Source organism: Pseudophryne corroboree, chromosome 11 (assembly GCF_028390025.1).
Source record: "Pseudophryne corroboree isolate aPseCor3 chromosome 11, aPseCor3.hap2, whole genome shotgun sequence".
In the NCBI taxonomy this organism is placed as follows: domain Eukaryota; kingdom Metazoa; phylum Chordata; class Amphibia; order Anura; family Myobatrachidae; genus Pseudophryne; species Pseudophryne corroboree.
Genome location: NC_086454.1, coordinates 168,374,749 through 168,393,777, shown reverse-complemented (window position 1 = coordinate 168,393,777; position 19,029 = coordinate 168,374,749). Strand labels below are relative to the sequence as shown.

At 36.6% G+C, this 19,029-nt stretch overlaps 5 non-coding genes across 5 annotated transcripts; all 5 read right to left on the bottom strand.

Annotated features, from left to right (window-relative positions):
- Nucleotides 1–244: 244 nt before the first annotated feature.
- TRNAQ-CUG (transfer RNA glutamine (anticodon CUG)) lies at nt 245–316 on the bottom strand. The gene has a single exon. It is a non-coding gene; the product is annotated as a tRNA-Gln (tRNA).
- A 1,815-nt stretch (nt 317–2,131) lies between these two features.
- TRNAQ-CUG (transfer RNA glutamine (anticodon CUG)) lies at nt 2,132–2,203 on the bottom strand. The gene has a single exon. It is a non-coding gene; the product is annotated as a tRNA-Gln (tRNA).
- A 5,414-nt stretch (nt 2,204–7,617) lies between these two features.
- TRNAQ-CUG (transfer RNA glutamine (anticodon CUG)) lies at nt 7,618–7,689 on the bottom strand. The gene has a single exon. It is a non-coding gene; the product is annotated as a tRNA-Gln (tRNA).
- Nucleotides 7,690–9,505: 1,816 nt separating this feature from the next.
- Nucleotides 9,506–9,577, bottom strand: TRNAQ-CUG (transfer RNA glutamine (anticodon CUG)). The gene has a single exon. It is a non-coding gene; the product is annotated as a tRNA-Gln (tRNA).
- Nucleotides 9,578–11,390: 1,813 nt separating this feature from the next.
- Nucleotides 11,391–11,462, bottom strand: TRNAQ-CUG (transfer RNA glutamine (anticodon CUG)). Its single transcript has one exon. It is a non-coding gene; the product is annotated as a tRNA-Gln (tRNA).
- Between the last annotated feature and the right edge of the window lie 7,567 nt (nt 11,463–19,029).

Here is a 19,029-nt window from a genome sequence, read left to right as displayed (position 1 = left end):
ACATTTTTTTCTAAAATGTTAGATTCTTAGAAGACACATTTTATTGCAATAATTGTACATATATTTACATCAACGCTTATTTGGGTTATATAGTAAAATTCATATAATTACATACATTTCTATAACTACCTTTTTTAGCTTTTCGTACATATTTACAGAAATCAGTGATTTAAAAAATTTATATGTATGAAAAAAAAGACTTTCTGTCAATTAAGAACTTAAACTGAAGGTACTAAAACACATCAGGTCCCACCAAGATTTGAACTCGGATCGCTGGATTCAGAATCCAGAGTGCTAACCATTACACCATGGAACCTCTCTTCTAACACCACATATACATCTTTCTCTTAGAGTGTGAGATCTTATTTTCTACAAGTTACAGGAATAATAATCAGAGAGATAAGTATTACATTGTATTTACAAAAAAAAGCCATTAGGACCTACCAAATTTTGATACAGATTATAGTTTTCAGAGTCCAGAATTGTTAACAGTACACAATGAAACCTCATTCATATGGTAGCATGTACATTTTTGGTCAGAGTATTAGATTCTTAGTGGATACATTTTATTGGAATTAAATGACAGATAAACCTGTCTCTCAGTGTGTAAGAGTCTTAATTTATGCAATTTATAGATATTTTCTTTCTAAGAGATATTAACTGTATTGTACTTACAACAAAACCAATATAACCTACCAAGATGTAAATATAGATCATGGATTCAGAGTCCAAAATGTTTACCAATACACCATGAAACCTCATCCATTAAGGAGCATCTAAATATTTTTATAAGAATGTACTCTCAGAGAGATATGAACTGAATAGTACTTACAAAAAACCCATAGGACCTACCAAGATCTAAATACAGATCACTGTATTCAAAGATCAGAGTGGAGTGGTTACCAATACACCAAGAAACCACATTAATTAGGGAACATCTAAAAAAAAAATCTAAAATGTTAGATTCTTAGAAGACACATTTTATTGAAGTTATTGTACATATATTAACATCAATGCTTATTTGGATTACACAGTAAAATTCATATAATTACAAACATTTCTATAACTACCTTTTTTTTAGATTTTAGTACATATTTACAATAATCAGTGATTTAAAAAATGTATTATATGTATAAAAAAGAAAAATTTTTATCAATCAAGGACTTAAACTGAAGGTACTAAAATGCACCTGTTCCCACCGAGATTTGAACTCAATTTACTGGATTCAGAGTACAGAGTGCTAACCATAACACCATGGAATCTCCCTTCTAATAACACATATAAAACTTTCTCTCAGAGTGTAAGATCTTAATTTCTACAAGATACAGAAATATTCATTCAGAGAGATATGTACTACATTGTATTTACAAATAAAACCATTAGGACCTACCAATTTGTATATACAGATTATTGGTTTCAGAGTCCAGAATTGTTAACAGTACACCATGAAAGCTCATTCATATGGTGGCATGTAAAAAATTTTCTCACAGTGTAAGATTCTTAGAGGTTACATTTTATTGGAATTATATTACAGATAAACCTGTCTCTCAGTGTGTATGATTCTTAATTTATGCAATTTATAGATATTTTCTTTCTCAGAGATATGAACTGCATAATACTTACAAAAAAACAATAGGACCTACCAAGATGTAAATACAAATCATGGATTCAGAGTCCAAAATGGTTAAAAATACACCAGGAAACCTCATTCATGAGGAAGCATTTAAACAGTTTTTATTAGAATGTACTCTCAGAGAAATATAAACTGAACGGTACTTACAAAAAACCAATAGGACCTACCAAGATTTAAATACAGATCACTGGATTCAAAGATCAGAGTGGTTACCAATACACCAAGAAACCTCATTCACGAGGGAGAGCTAAACATTTTTTTCTAAAATGTTAGATTCTTAGAAGACACATTTTATTGCAGTAATTGTACATATATTTACATCAACGCTTATTTGGGTTATATAGTAAAATTCATATAATTACATACATTTCTATAACTACCTTTTTTAGCTTTTCGTACATATTTACAAAAATCAGTGATTTAAAAAAATGATTATATGTATGAAAAAGAAGACTTTCTGTCAATCAAGAACTTAAACTGAAGGTACTAAAACACATCAGGTCCCACTGAGATTTGAACTCGGATCGCTGGATTCAGAGTCCAGAGTGCTAACCATTACACCATGGAACCTCTCTTCTAACACCACATATACATTTTTCTCTTAGAGTGTGAGATCTTATTTTCTACAAGTTACAGGAATAATAATCATAGAGATAAGTATTACATTGTATTTACAAAAAAAGCCATTAGGACCTACCAAATTTTTATACAGATTATAGGTTTCAGAGTCCAGAATTGTTAACAGTACACAATGAAACCTCATTCATATGGTAGAATGTACATTTTTTTTTGTCAGAGTATAAGATTCTTAGTGGATACATTTTATTGGAATTAAATGACAGATAAACCTGTCTCTCAGTGTGTAAGATTCTTAATTTATGCAATTTATAGATATTTTCTTTCTCAGAGATATTAACTGTATTGTACTTACAACAAAACCAATAGAACCTACCAAGATGTAAATATAGATCATGGATTCAGAGTCCAAAATGTTTATCAATACACCATGAAACCTCATCCATTAGGGAGCATCTAAATATTTTTATAAGAATGTACTCTCAGAGAGATATGAACTGAATGGTACTTACAAAAAACCAATAGGACCTACCAAGATTTAAATACAGATCACTGTATTCAAAGATCAGAGTGGAGTGGTTACCAATACACCAAGAAACCACATTCATTAGGGAACATCTAAACATTTTTTTCTAAAATGTTAGATTCTTAGAAGACACATTTTATTGAAGTTATTGTACATATATTAACATCAATGCTTATTTGGATTACACAGTAAAATTCATATAATTACAAACATTTCTATAACTACCTTTTTTTTAGATTTTAGTACATATTTACAATAATCAGTGATTTAAAAAATGTATTATATGTATAAAAAAAAAAGTTTTTATCAATCAAGGACTTAAACTGAAGTTACTAAAATGCACCTGTTCCCACCGAGATTTGAACTCAATTAACTGGATTCAGAATATTACAGATTATTGGTTTCAGAGTCCAGAATTGTTAACAGTACACCATGAAAGCTCATTCATATGGTGGCATGTAAAAAATTTCTCACAGTGTAAGATTCTTAGAGGTTACATTTTATTGGAATTATATTACAGATAAACCTGTCTCTCAGTGTGTATGATTCTTAATTTATGCAATTTATAGATATTTTCTTTCTCAGAGATAAGAACTGCATAATACTTACAAAAAAACAATAGGACCTACCAAGATGTAAATACAAATCATGGATTCAGAGTCCAAAATGGTTACAAATACACCAGGAAACCTCATTCATGAGGAAGCATTTAAACAGTTTTTATTAGAATATACTCTCAGAGAAATATAAACTGAATGGTACTTACAAAAAACCAATAGGACCTACCAAGATTTAAATACAGATCACTGTATTCAAAGATCAGAGTGGTTACCAATACACCAAAAAACCTCATTCACGAGGGAGAGCTAAACAATTTTTTCTGAAATGATTGATTCTTAGAAGACACATTTTATTGAAGCTATTGTACATATATTAACATCAATGCTTATTTGGATTACACAGTAAAATTCATATAATTAAAAACATTTCTATAACTACCTTTTTTTAGATTTTAGTACATATTTACAATAATCAGTGATTTAAAAAATGTATTATATGTATAAAAAAGAAAAGTTTTTGTCAATCAAGGACTTAAACTGAAGGTACTAAAATGCACCTGGTGCCACCGAGATTTGAACTCAATTTACTGGATTCAGAGTACAGAGTGCTAACCATAACACCATGGAATCTCCCTTCTAATAACACATATAAAACTTTCCCTCAGAGTGTAAGATCTTAATTTCTACAAGATACAGAAATATTCATTCAGAGAGATATGTACTACATTGTATTTACAAATAAAACCATTAGGACCTATTAATTTGTATATACAGATTATTGGTTTCAGAGTCCAGAATTGTTAACAGTACACCATGAAAGCTCATTCATATGGTGGCATGTTAAAAACGTTCTCACAGTGTAAGATTCTTAGAGGTTACATTTTATTGGAATTATATTACCGATAAACCTGTCTCTCAGTGTGTATGATTCTTAATTTGTGCAATTTATAGATATTTTCTTTCTCAGAGATATGAACTGCATAATACTTACAAAAAAACCATAGGACCTACCAAGATGTAAATACAAATCATGGATTCAGAGTCCAAAATGGTTACAAATACACCAGGAAACCTCATTCATGAGGAAGCATTTAAACAGTTTTTATTAGAATGTACTCTCAGAGAAATATAAACTGAACGGTACTTACAAAAAAACCAATAGGACCTACCAAGATTTAAATACAGATCATTGGATTCAAAGATCAGAGTGGTTACCAATACACCAAGAAACCTCATTCACGAGGGAGAGCTAAACATTTTTTTCTAAAATGTTAGATTCTTAGAAGACACATTTTATTGCAATAATTGTACATATATTTACATCAACGCTTATTTGGGTTATTTAGTAAAATTCATATAATTACATACATTTCTATAACTACCTTTTTTAGCTTTTCGTACATATTTACAAAAATCAGTGATTTAAAAAAATTATTATATGTATGAAAAAGAAGACTTTCTGTCAATCAGGAACTTAAACTGAAGGTACTAAAACACACCAGGTTGAACTGAGATTTGAACTCAGATCGCTGGATTCAGAGTCCAGAGTGCTAACCATTACACCATGGAACCTCTCTTCTAACACCTCATATACAACTTACTCTTAGAGTGTGAGATCTTATTTTCTACAAGTTACAGGAATAATAATCAGAGAGATAAGTTTAACATTGTATTTACAAAAAAAGCCATTAGGACCTACCAAATTTTTATACAGATTATAGGTTTCAGAGTCCAGAATTGTTAACAGTACACAATGAAACCTCATTCATATGGTAGCATGTACATTTTTTGTCAGAGTATAAGATTCTTAGTGGATAAATTTTATTGGAATTAAATGACAGATAAACCTGTCTCTCAGTGTGTAAGATTCTTAATTTATGCAATGTATAGATATTTTCTTTCTCAGAGATATTAACTGTATTGTACTTACAACAAAACCAATATAACCTACCAAGATGTAAATATAGATCATGGATTCAGAGTCCAAAATGTTTACCAATACACCATGAAGCCTCATCCATTAGGGAGCATCTAAATATTTTTATAAGAATGTACTCTCAGAGAGATATGAACTGAATGGTACTTACAAAAAACCAATAGGACCTACCAAGATTTAAATACAGATCACTGTATTCAAAGATCAGAGTGGAGTGGTTACCAATACACCAAGAAACCATATTCATTAGGGAACATCTAAACATTTTTTTCTAAAATGTTAGATTCTTAGAAGACACATTTTATTGAAGTTATTGTACATATATTAACATCAATGCTTATTTGGATTACACAGTAAAATTCATATAATTACAAACATTTCTATAACTACCTTTTTTTAGATTTTAGTACATATTTACAATAATAAGTTATTTAAAAAATGTATTATATGTATAAAAAAGAAAAGTTTTTGTCAAGGACTTAAACTGAAGGTACTAAAATGCACCTGGTGCCACCGAGATTTGAACTCAATTTACTGGATTCAGAGTACAGAGTGCTAACCATAACACCATGGAATCTCCCTTCTAATAACACATATAAAACTTTCTCTCAGAGTGTAAGATCTTAATTTCTACAAGATACAGAAATATTCATTCAGAGAGATATGTACTACATTGTATTTACAAATAAAACCATTAGGACCTACCAATTTGTATATACAGATTATTGGTTTCAGAGTCCAGAATTGTTAACAGTACACCATGAAAGCTCATTCATATGGTGGCATGTAAAAAATTTCTCACAGTGTAAGATTCTTAGAGGTTACATTTTATTGGAATTATATTACAGATAAATCTGTCTCTCAGTGTGTATGATTCTTAATTTATACAATTTATAGATATTTTCTTTCTCAGAGATATGAACTGCATAATACTTACAAAAAAACAATAGGACCTACCAAGATGTAAATACAAATCATGGATTCAGAGTCCAAAATGGTTACAAATACACCAGGAAACCTCATTCATGAGGAAGCATTTAAACAGTTTTTATTAGAATATACTCTCAGAGAAATATAAACTGAATGGTACTTACAAAAAACCAATAGGACCTACCAAGATTTAAATACAGATCACTGGATTCAAAGATCAGAGTGGTTACCAATACACCAAAAAACCTCATTCACGAGGGAGAGCTAAACAATTTTTTCTGAAATGTTAGATTCTTAGAAGACACATTTTATTGAAGTTATTGTACATATATTAACATCAATGCTTATTTGGATTACACAGTCAAATTCATATAATTAAAAACATTTCTATAACTACCTTTTTTTAGATTTTAGTACATATTTACAATAATCAGTGATTTAAAAAATGTATTATATGTATAAAAAAGAAAAGTTTTTGTCAATCAAGGACTTAAACTGAAGGTACTAAAATGCACCTGGTGCAACCGAGATTTGAACTCAATTTACTGGATTTAGAGTACATAGTGCTAACCATAACACCATGGAATCTCCCTTCTAATAACATATATAAAACTTTCTCTCAGAGTGTAAGATCTTAATTTCTACAAGCTACAGAAATATTCATTCAGAGAGATATGTACTACATTGTATTTACAAATAAAACCATTAGGACCTACCAATTTGTATATACAGATTATTGGTTTTAGAGTCCAGAATTGTTAACAGTACACCATGAAAGCTCATTCATATGGTGGCATGTAAATAAAATTCTCACAGTGTAAGATTCTTAGAGGTTACATTTTATTGGAATTATATTACAGATAAACCTGTCTCTCAGTGTGTATGATTCTTAATTTATGCAATTTATATATATTTTCTTTCTCAGAGATATGAACTGCACAATACTTACAAAAAAACAATAGGACCTACCAAGATGTAAATACAAATCATGGATTCAGAGTCCAAAATGGTTACAAATACACCAGGAAACCTCATTCATGAGTAAGCATTTAAACAGTTTTTATTAGAATGTATTCTCAGAGAAATATAAACTGAACGGTACTTACAAAAAACCAATAGGACCTACCAAGATTTAAATACAGATCACTGGATTCAAAGATCAGAGTGGTTACCAATACACCAAGAAACCTCATTCACGAGGGAGAGCTAAACATTTTTTCTAAAATGTTAGATTCTTAGAAGACACATTTTATTGCAATTATTGTACATATATTTACATCAACACTTATTTGGGTTATATAGTAAAATTCATATAATTACATACATTTCTATAACTACCTTTTTTAGCTTTTCGTACATATTTACAGAAATCAGTGATTTAAAAAAATTATTATATGTATGAAAAAGAAGACTTTCTGTCAATCAGGAACTTAAACTGAAGGTACTAAAATATATCAGGTCTCACCGAGTTTTGAACTCGGATCGCTGGATTCAGAGTCCAGAGTGCTAACCATTACACCATGGAACCTCTCTTCTAACACCACATATACAACTTTCTCTTAGAGTGTGAGATCTTATTTTCTACAAGTTACAGGAATAATAATCATAGAGATAAGTATTACATTGTATTTACAAAAAAAGCCATTAGGACCTACCAAATTTTTATACAGATTATAGGTTTCAGAGTCCAGAATTGTTAACAGTACACAATGGAACCTTATTCATATGGTAGCATGTACATTTTTGGTCAGAGTACAAGATTCTTAGTGGATACATTTTATTGGAATTAAATGACAGATAAACCTGTCTCTCAGTGTGTAAGAGTCTTAATTTATGCAATTTATAGATATTTTCTTTCTCAGAGATATTAACTGTATTGTACTTACAACAAAACCAATATAACCTACCAAGATGTAAATATAGATCATGGATTCAGAGTCCAAAATGTTTAACAATACACCATGAAACCTCATCCATTAGGGAGCATCTAAATATTTTTATAAGAATGTACTCTCAGAGAGATATGAACTGAATGGTACTTACAAAAAACCAATAGGACCTACCAAGATCTAAATACAGATCACTGTATTCAAAGATCAGAGTGGAGTGGTTACCAATACACCAAGAAACCACATTCATTAGGGAACATCTAAAAAAAAAATTCTAAAATGTTAGATTCTTAGAAGACACATTTTATTGAAGTTATTGTACATATATTAACATCAATGCTTATTTGGATTACACAGTAAAATTCATATAATTACAAACATTTCTATAACTACCTTTTTTTTAGATTTTAGTACATATTTACAATAATCAGTGATTTAAAAAATGTATTATATGTATAAAAAAGAAAATGTTTTATCAATCAAGGACTTAAACTGAAGGCACTAAAATGCACCTGTTCCCACCGAGATTTGAACTCAATTTACTGGATTCAGAGTACAGAGTGCAAACCATAACACCATGGAATCTCCCTTCTAATAACACATATAAAACTTTTCTCTCAGAGTGTAAGATCTTAATTTCTACAAGATACAGAAATATTCATTCAGAGAGATATGTACTACATTGTATTTACAAATAAAACCATTAGGACCTACCAATTTGTATATACAGATTATTGGTTTCAGAGTCCAGAATTGTTAACAGTACACCATGAAAGCTCATTCATATGGTGGCATGTAAAAAAATTTCTCACAGTGTAAGATTCTTAGAGGTTACATTTTATTGGAATTATATTACAGATAAACCTGTCTCTCAGTGTGTATGATTCTTAATTTATGCAATTTATAGATATTTTCTTTCTCAGAGATATGAACTGCATAATACTTACAAAAAAACAATAGGACCTACCAAGATGTAAATACAAATCATGGATTCAGAGTCCAAAATGGTTAAAAATACACCAGGAAACCTCATTCATGAGGAAGCATTTAAACAGTTTTTATTAGAATGTACTCTCAGAGAAATATAAACTGAACGGTACTTACAAAAAACCAATAGGACCTACCAAGATTTAAATACAGATCACTGGATTCAAAGATCAGAGTGGTTACCAATACACCAAGAAACCTAATTCACGAGGGAGAGCTAAACATTTTTTTCTAAAATGTTAGATTCTTAGAAGACACATTTTATTGCAATTATTGTACATATATTTACATCAACGCTTATTTGGGTTATATAGTAAAATTCATATAATTACATACATTTCTATAACTACCTTTTTTAGCTTTTCGTACATATTTACAAAAATCAGTGATTTAAAAAAATTATTATATGTATGAAAAAGAAGACTTTCTGTCAATCAGGAACTTAAACTGAAGGTACTAAAACACATCAGGTCCCACCGAGATTTGAACTCGGATCGCTGGATTCAGAGTCCAGAGTGCTAACCATTACACCATGGAACCTCTCTTCTAACACCAAATATACAACTTTCTCTTAGAGTGTGAGATCTTATTTTCTACAAGTTACAGGTATAATAATCAGAGAGATAAGTATTACATTGTCTTTACAAAAAAAGCCATTAGGACCTACCAAATTTTTATACAGATTATAGGTTTCAGAGTCCAGAATTGTTAACAGTACACAATGAAACCTCATTCATATGGTAGCATGTACATTTTTAGTCAGAGTATAAGATTCTTAGTGGATACATTTTATTGGAATTAAATGACAGATAAACCTGTCTCTCAGTGTGTAAGATTCTTAATTTATGCAATTTATAGATATTTTCTTTCTCAGAGATATTAACTGTATTATACTTACAACAAAACCAATAGAACCTACCAAGATGTAAATATAGATCATGGATTCAGAGTCCAAAATGTTTACCAATACACCATGAAACCTCATCCATTAGGGAGCATCTAAATATTTTTATAAGAATGTACTCTCAGAGAGATATGAACTGAATGGTACTTACAAAAAACCAATAGGACCTACCAAGATTTAAATACAGATCACTGTATTCAAAGATCAGAGTGGAGTGGTTACTAATACACCAAGAAACCACATTCATTAGGGAACATCTAAAAAAAAATTCTAAAATGTTAGATTCTTAGAAGACACATTTTATTGAAGTTATTGTACATATATTAACATCAATGCTTATTTGGATTACACAGTAAAATTCATATAATTACAAACATTTCTATAACTACCTTTTTTTAGATTTTAGTACATATTTACAATAATCAGTGATTTATAAAATGTATTATATGTATAAAAAAGAAAAGTTTTTGTCAATCAAGGACTTAAACTGAAGGTACTAAAATGCACCTGGTGCCACCGAGATTTGAACTCAATTTACTGGATTCAGAGTACAGAGTGCTAACCATAACACCATGGAATCTCCCTTCTAATAACACATATAAAACTTTCTCTCAGAGTGTAAGATCTTAATTTCTACAAGATACAGAAATATTCATTCAGAGAGATATGTACTACATTGTATTTACAAATAAAACCATTAGGACCTACCAATTTGTATATACAGATTATTGGTTTCAGAGTCCAGAATTGTTAACAGTACACCATGAATGCTCATTCATATGGTGGCATGTAAAAAATTTTCTCACAGTGTAAGATTCTTAGAGGTTACATTTTATTGGAATTATATTACAGATAAACCTGTCTCTCAGTATGTATGATTCTTAATTTATGCAATTTATAGATATTTTCTTTCTCAGAGATATGAACTGCATAATACTTACAAAAAAACAATAGGACCTACCAAGATGTTAATACAAATCATGGATTCAGAGTCTAAAATGGTTACAAATACACCAGGAAACCTCATTCATGAGGAAGCATTTAAACAGTTTTTATTAGAATGTACTCTCAGAGAAATATAAACTGAACGGTACTTACAAAAAACCAATAGGACCTACCAAGATTTAAATACAGATCACTGGATTCAAAGATCATAGTGGTTACCAATACACCAAGAAACCTCATTCACGAGGGAGAGCTAAACATTTTTTTCTAAAATGTTAGATTCTTAGAAGACACATTTTATTGCAGTAATTGTACATATATTTACATCAACGCTTATTTGGGTTATATAGTAAAATTCATATAATTACATACATTTCTATAACTACCTTTTTTAGCTTTTCGTACATATTTACAAAAATCAGTGATTTAAAAAAATTATTATATGTATGACTAAGAAGACTTTCTGTCAATCAGGAACTTTAAATGAAGGTACTAAAACACATCAGGTCCCACTGAGATTTGAACTCTGATTGCTGGATTCAGAGTCCAGAGTGCTAACCATTACACCATGGAACCTCTCTTCTAACACCTCATATACAACTTACTCTTAGAGTGTGAGATCTTATTTTCTACAAGTTACAGGAATAATAATCAGAGAGATAAGTATTACATTGTATTTACAAAAAAAGCCATTAGGACCTACCAAATTTTGATACAGATTATAGGTTTCAGAGTCCAGAATTGTTAACAGTACACAATGAAACCTCATTCATCTGGTAGCATGTACATTTTTTTTGTCAGAGTATAAGATTCTTAGTAGATACATTTTATTGGAATTAAATGACAGATAAACCTGTCTCTCAGTGTGTAAGATTCTTAATTTATGCAATTTATAGATATTTTCTTTCTCAGAGATATTAACTGTATTGTACTTACAACAAAACCAATAGAACCTACCAAGATGTAAATATAGATCATGGATTCAGAGTCCAAAATGTTTATCAATACACCATGAAACCTCATCCATTAGGGAGCATCTAAATATTTTTATAAGAATGTACTCTCAGAGAGATATGAACTGAATGGTACTTACAAAAAACCAATAGGACCTACCAAGATTTAAATACAGATCACTGTATTCAAAGATCAGAGTGGAGTGGTTACCAATACACCAAGAAACCACATTCATTAGGGAACATCTAAACATTTTTTTCTAAAATGTTAGATTCTTAGAAGACACATTTTATTGAAGTTCTTGTACATATATTAACATCAATGCTTATTTGGATTACACAGTAAAATTCATATAATGACAAACATTTCTATAACTACCTTTTTTTTAGATTTTAGTACATATTTACAATAATCAGTGATTTAAAAAATGTATTATATGTATATAAAAAAAGTTTTTATCAATCAAGGACTTAAACTGAAGGTACTAAAATGCACCTGTTCCCACCGAGATTTGAACTCAATTTACTGGATTCAGAGTACAGAGTGCTAACCATAACACCATGGAATCTCCCTTCTAATAACACATATAAAACTTTCTCTCAGAGTGTAAGATCTTAATTTCTACAAGATACAGAAATATTCATTCAGAGAGATACAGATGTGTCCACTATTACCTTTCTGAAAAAAGTATCATGGCCTGCCGTTCATGGCACGAGATAAGCTTTCCTCTTAAGATATACACGGCAAGCCATGTGTATCTCCTCTGAAATATAGTGCAGTACCACTTTTCAGACAGCAGGTGGCATTTTCAGAAACTGAGCAAGCAGAAAGTCTTATAAAGAGATTCTAGAGGGAGTAGTTCAGACCTGATTCTAGCAGCATTTTATTTGCAAATGGGCAAAACCATGGGGGTCATTCCGAAATGATCGCACGCTAGGTTGTTTTGCAGCATTGCGATCAGGTCGAAACTGCACATGCGTATGCACCTCAATGCGCATGTGCGTCGTACGGGTACAAAGCGGATCATTGCTGAGCAATGGATTTAACGAAGAATCGATTCGCACAGCAGATCGCAAGGAGATTGACAGGAAGAGGGCATTTGTGGGTGGCAACTGAACGCTTTCTGGGAGTGTTTGGAAAAACGCAGGCGTGTCCAAGCATTTGCAGGGCAGGTGTCTGACGTCAATTCCGGACACGAACAGGCTAAAGTGTTTGCCCCGAATTTACATCAGACACCCACCCTGCAAACGCATAGACACACCTGCGTTTTTCCAAACACTCCCAGAAAACGGTCAGTTGACATCCACAAATGTTTTCTTCCAGTCAATCTCCTTGCGATTGTCTGTGCGAATGGATTCTTCATTAAATCCATTGCTCAGCAACGATCCACTTTGTACCTGTGCGACGTGCCTGCGTATTGCGGGGCACACACATGCGCAGTTATGTCCTGATCGCAGCTCAGCAAAACAACCTAGCGTGCAATCAGGCCTGCATGACCCCCATGGTTTTGCCCATCTGCTAACAAAATTGCAGCTATGGGGGGGTCATTCCGAGTTGATCGTAGCCCTGCAAAATTTTGCAGGGCTACGATCAGGAAAAGAGACATGTGGGGGATGCCCAGCACAGGGCCAGTCCGCCCTGCAGGTCAGTTACGCCCCCCCCCCTGCAGAAGTGCAAAAGTATTGCACAGCGGCGATGCTTTTGTACTTCAGGAGTAGCTCCCGGCCAGCGCAGCTTTAGCGTGCTGGCCGGGAGCTACTCATTACTACACGGCCCGCAGCGGCTGGTCAGCAGCAGCGATCGGGTCAGAATGACCCCCATGAGCCGTATGTGCAGGGCAATTTATCCATCATGCACACGGGAATATCAGCTGCAGCAGCTAATTGTGAAGTATTAATATTTTTCCAATACATCTCTCATACTAACTTCCAACATGTACCTGGCTCAATGTTGCCTATATGTTTAAAAAAATCTTTTTCCTTGTGATTGATAATGTGCTGATGAAGAGTTCATACAAACTCCACACAGAGATTCAATATAGAAATTATGATACTAACTAAAAGGCACTATTGATACTTGTCATTTTTTGCAATTGTTTGGTGGTTAAGGTGCGAGTAGAGAGAATTTTTGGTATTTCAATACCACATATATTTCACTGGGATCCGGTCTGAAGATCGACAGTGTCTGCCATACAAGTGGGTGCTGCGTCTGTCTGCCACAAATCGGTCCAGTGCTGAGGCTGTGTTGCCATAATAAATCACTGGGTGCTCTGTCTGCCATACAAGTGGGTGCTGTGCCTGTCTGCCACAAATCAGTCCTGTGCTTGGGCTGTGCGCCATAATAAGTCACTGGGTGCTCTGCCTGCCATACAAGTGGGTGAAGAAACATGAGACCCAGGGCCTGATCAGCCATAAGCCTGCAGCCGGAATGGCTGAGTCCTGGGGGGGCACCGGCACAATAGATGCTTAGGCTCTACCTACTACTGGAAGCTGCAGATTCCATGCAGACAGCATGGAAGACGGCCCTTATAGGAGACAGATGCCAGGGGTATTACTAGACCATTACCCAGCGCTACCCAGAATGAGCATGTAACCCCCTGGCTCTAAGCATATAACCCCTATGGCAAAAAGCATATGTAACCCCTGGCAATGAGCATGTAACCCCTGGCAATGAGCATGTGACCGGGTCAGACTTCCGGTCAGCAGAATCAAGGATGCCGGTGGCTTCTCCTCCCACCTCTAGCCACCAACAGCACCGTGGGCAGCAACATGGACATCCATATGTGCAGGGCAATTTATCCATCAGGCACACGGGAATATCAGCAGCGGCAGATAATTGTGAAGTATTAATATATCTCCAATACATGTGGGAGTGCCAGTAGTGTCCTCGGTGCAGAGGTGTAGGTGGTGTAATCAGTGCAGGGGGGCTGGCAGTATCCCCAGTGCAGGAGTGTCAGTAGTGCGGGAGATGTCCTCCTTGCACTTGGTTGATGGTACCGTGGACACTTCTGGCACTCCCGCACTGAGGACACCTCAGCAGGAAGCGTCCTGCTATGCAAAACCATTCACTCCCGCTGACATCGCTGGGCAGGCGGAAAATCACTCAGTACGTATGCGCTGAATGGTTTTCTGCCCAGCGATATCGGTGATCACACGGGCTCAGCAAGATCACTCAGCACACAGAGCTGCACCAGCGATGTGTGCTGAGCGATCTGTCACTGCCCGTGTTTGCAATAGAGAAAACATGGGTGATGACTAGATCTTTCAAGCATGCAGGGACGCACATCACTATCGCTATAGTCCATACACACATAGCGATTTGTGCTGTATTTCTAAGTGACTCAGCAAATCAATTAGAAAAGCAGCCCAAATCGCTATGTGTGTGTGATTGTATTCTGGTCGTTCTGATGTACAGTATTGCCAGCTTTAGAGTCCAGTTCTTAATTGTGTAGGTGTGAAAATCTCAGTGTGAGAGGCCTTTGAAGTAGATTCCTTGGGGAATAGAGATACAGCACAGTAACATGTATTCTGGGTGGGGGAAGGGCTGCTGTCCTGGAATTTGAAATAAACAGTGAACTTTTAGCAATTCAGAGCCTCAGTTTATTAATGCAAAAATTGGAGTTATTTGTTACTCAGAGCACAGATGTGAATGAAGTCTAAAGTGACATTAAAGAATAAGTTAATTAAAACCTAATAGTGCTACAAGGTAACGGAACATATTATAAAACTTTGCAATGATAAAATAATTCCAACTAAATAGTATAAATATTCTGTAAGTTAGACAAAACTGAATGCAATCACTTGGATGCTTTGTACAATCCATACACAATTACAGTATACAGTGTTGCAGAGGTGACTACTTTTTTTTTTAAAACAATTTTCAAGATTGCATAACAAATGTAATACTAGGGTGAAGTACATGTTACAGATAAAATATAACAAATTAATTAATTTAAGCAGGGAGTCTAATTTTGATATTTCAAGCATTTGCAGAAAGGATGAGTACGATAGGTAAAGGGCCCTTTATGCAAATTCTATGCATTATTCGTTTGCGTACTTTCTTTTTTGATGTGTCGACATATGGCCTGTCGACCAATATTGGTCGACCTAATGACTGTTGACCTTCTTTTTGTCGACAATATGATCCATTCCAATTACATGCAGCTGGCTTGTCCATTTCTTTCTATAATCACTGGCAGCACAGAAAATAAATGGTCTACATAATTATTACAGGTCTCCAATGTAAGTACGTTTTTCCAAAATGTATTGATGCCATCAATCAGTTGCTCTTTTGTCCTTGGCTTACATTGAGAACGAATATAACTTTTCATTTGAGACCACACTAGCTCGATAGGATTCATGTCCGGTGATCTGTGAAAAGTCAATAAAGGGAGAGAATTTAAAAATGGAATATTTGGCATTTCATGCTTTACAGTGCGGGAGGTGTCCTCAGTCCATGAGTCCTAGCAATAGGTGTGCCGGCAGGGCAGGGGTGTCGGCAGTGCAAAAGGTGTCCTCATTGCAGGAGTGCCGGCAGTGAGGGCGGTGTCCTCATTGCAGGAGTTCAGGGGTGCCAGCAGTGTGGGAGTGCCGGAGGTTTCCTCAGTGCAAGGGTGCCGGCAGTGTCGGCAGTGCAGGAGGTGTCCTTAGTGCAGGAATTCTGGCAGTATCCCCAGTGCAGGAGTGTCAGCAGTGCAGGCAGTGCCGGTGGTGTCCTCAGTGCAGGGGTGTCGGCAGTGTCGGCAGTGTGGGAGTACTGGAGGTGTTCTTAGTGCAGGAGTTCAGGGGTGTCGGCAGTTTGGGAGTGCCAGAAGTGTCCTTGGTGCAGGGGTTCCAGCAGTGTTGGCAGTGTGGGAGGTGTCCTCAGTGCAAGAGTTCAAGGGTGCTGGCAGTGTCGGCAGTGTGGGAGTGTCTGAAGTGTCCTCGGTGCAGGGGTGCCAGCAGTGCGGGAGGTGTCCTCAGTCTAGGAGTGCTGGCAGTATCCCCAGTGCAGGTGTGCCGGCAGTGTCGACAGTGCGGGAGGTGTCCTTAGTGCAGGAATTCTGACAGTATCCCCAGTGCAGGAGTGTCAGCAGTGCAGGCAGTGCCGGTGGTGTCCTCAGTGCAGGGGTGTCGGCAGTGTCGGCAGTGCGGGAGTACTGGAGGTGTCCTTAGTGCAAGAGTTCAGGGGTGTCGGCAGTTTGGGAGTGCCAGAAGTGTCCTTGGTGCAGGGGTTCCAGCAGTGTTGGCAGTGTGGGAGGTGTCCCCAGTGCAGGAGTTCAGGGGTGCTGGCAGTGTCGGCAGTGTGGGAGTGTCAGAAGTGTCCTCGGTGCAGGGGTGCCAGCAGTGCGGGAGGTGTCCTCAGTCTAGGAGTGCTGGCAGTATCCCCAGTGCAGGTGTGCCGGCAGTGACGACAGTGCGGGAGGTGTCCTCATTGCAGGAATTCAGGGGTGCCGGCAGTGTGGGGTTGCCGGAAGTGTCCTCGGTGTAGAAGTGCCGGCAGTGCGGGAGGTGTCCTCAGTCCATGAGTACTAGCAATAGGTGTGCCGGCAGGGCAGGGGTGTGTGCAGTGCAAAAGGTGTCCTCATTGCAGGAGTGCTGGCAGTGAAGGCGGTGTCCTCATTGCAGGAGTTCAGGGGTGCCAGCAGTGTGGGAGTGCCGGAAGTGTCCTCTGTGCAGGGGTGCCGGCAGTGTCGGCAGTGCAGGAGGTGTCCTCAGTGCAGGAATGCTAGCAGTATACCCAGTGCAGGAGTGTCAGCAGAGCGGGAAGTGCCGGCGGTGTCCTCAGTGCAGGGGTACCGGCAGTGTCGGCAGTGCGGGAGTACTGGAGGTGTCCTCAGTGCAGGAGTTCAAGGGTGTCGGCAGTGTGGGTGTGCCAGAAGTGTCCTTGGTGCGATAGGTGTCTTCAGTGCAGGAGTGCTGGCAGTATCCCCAGCGCAGGGGTACCAGAAGTGTCAGCAGTCAGGGGTGCAGGCAGTGTGGGAGTGCCGGAAGTGTCCTCGGTGCAAAAGTGCCGGCAGTGTCGGCAGTGCAGGGGGTGTCCTCAGCGCAGGAGTGCTGGCAGCATCCCCAGTGCAGGGGTGCCGGCAGTGTGGGCAGTGCCGGCGGTGTCCTCAGTGCAGGGGTGCCGGTGACTTACTTACCTGCTGCAACGTTTTCAGCCTGTTTGGTCCTGGCTCTGACGTCAAACACCCGTCCTGGACACGCCTGCGTTTCTCTCACTACACCCGCGTTTTCTTACCCCCCCCCCCCCCGAAAATGGCTGCAAACGGTGAGTTGATGCCCAGGTACTCCCTCCGCCTGTCAATCTTCGTGCGATCATTGCAGCGATCGCTTTTTTTGGTTCCAGCATCGTTTCCCATCGATGGCCGTGCGTGCGCATAGCGGCCATCGCACATGTGCAGTAGGGACCCGATTGCAGCTGTGCGAAAGACAACACGCTGCGATTGGGTCATAATGACCCCCTAAGTCCAGAACTACTTAGAAACTGCACAACATTTTTAACCATAACAGGCCTGCACAAGTAATCAAAGCCTTGGTATGGGGGAAAAAAACAACCCCCATAGGCGGAGGTTAGTTTGTAGCACGGGCTGAAAAAAGCATCTTCGTCTGATCAACTCGTAATGAGGCCCTTTATTTGGAAATATTTTATCATTGCAAAATCTTATAATATGTTCTTTTACTCTATAGCACTAAGGTTTTTATTAACTTATTATTTAATTTCACTTTAGATTTCATTCACCTCTGTGCTTTGAGCAACATACTGTATACTGTAGTAAGCAGGGACGTGCCCACCGCACGTCACTGATAGTAACATCCCCCAGCCAGGATAAAATCTGTAACCCCCAAGGAGTCTACTTCAAAGGCCTCTCACACTGAGATTTTCACACCTACACAATTAGCAATTAGACTTTAAAGCTGGCCATACTGATTACAGTGTCTATTTAACAGCAATGTTAGTGCAAAGCTATGTTACGTGATGCACTGGCCACCCAGTGGTGAAACTATCAATTGTCACGAATTGTCACGGCACAATATGACGGCACAAAAGCACAAGGGATATATGTCATGCCAAATTTACTACCATAGCTCTGTTTTCAGAAAGGTAATAGTGGACACATCTGTATGTACTACATTGTATTTACAAATAAAACCATTAGGACCTACCAATTTGTATATACAGATTATTGGTTTCAGAATCCAGAATTGTT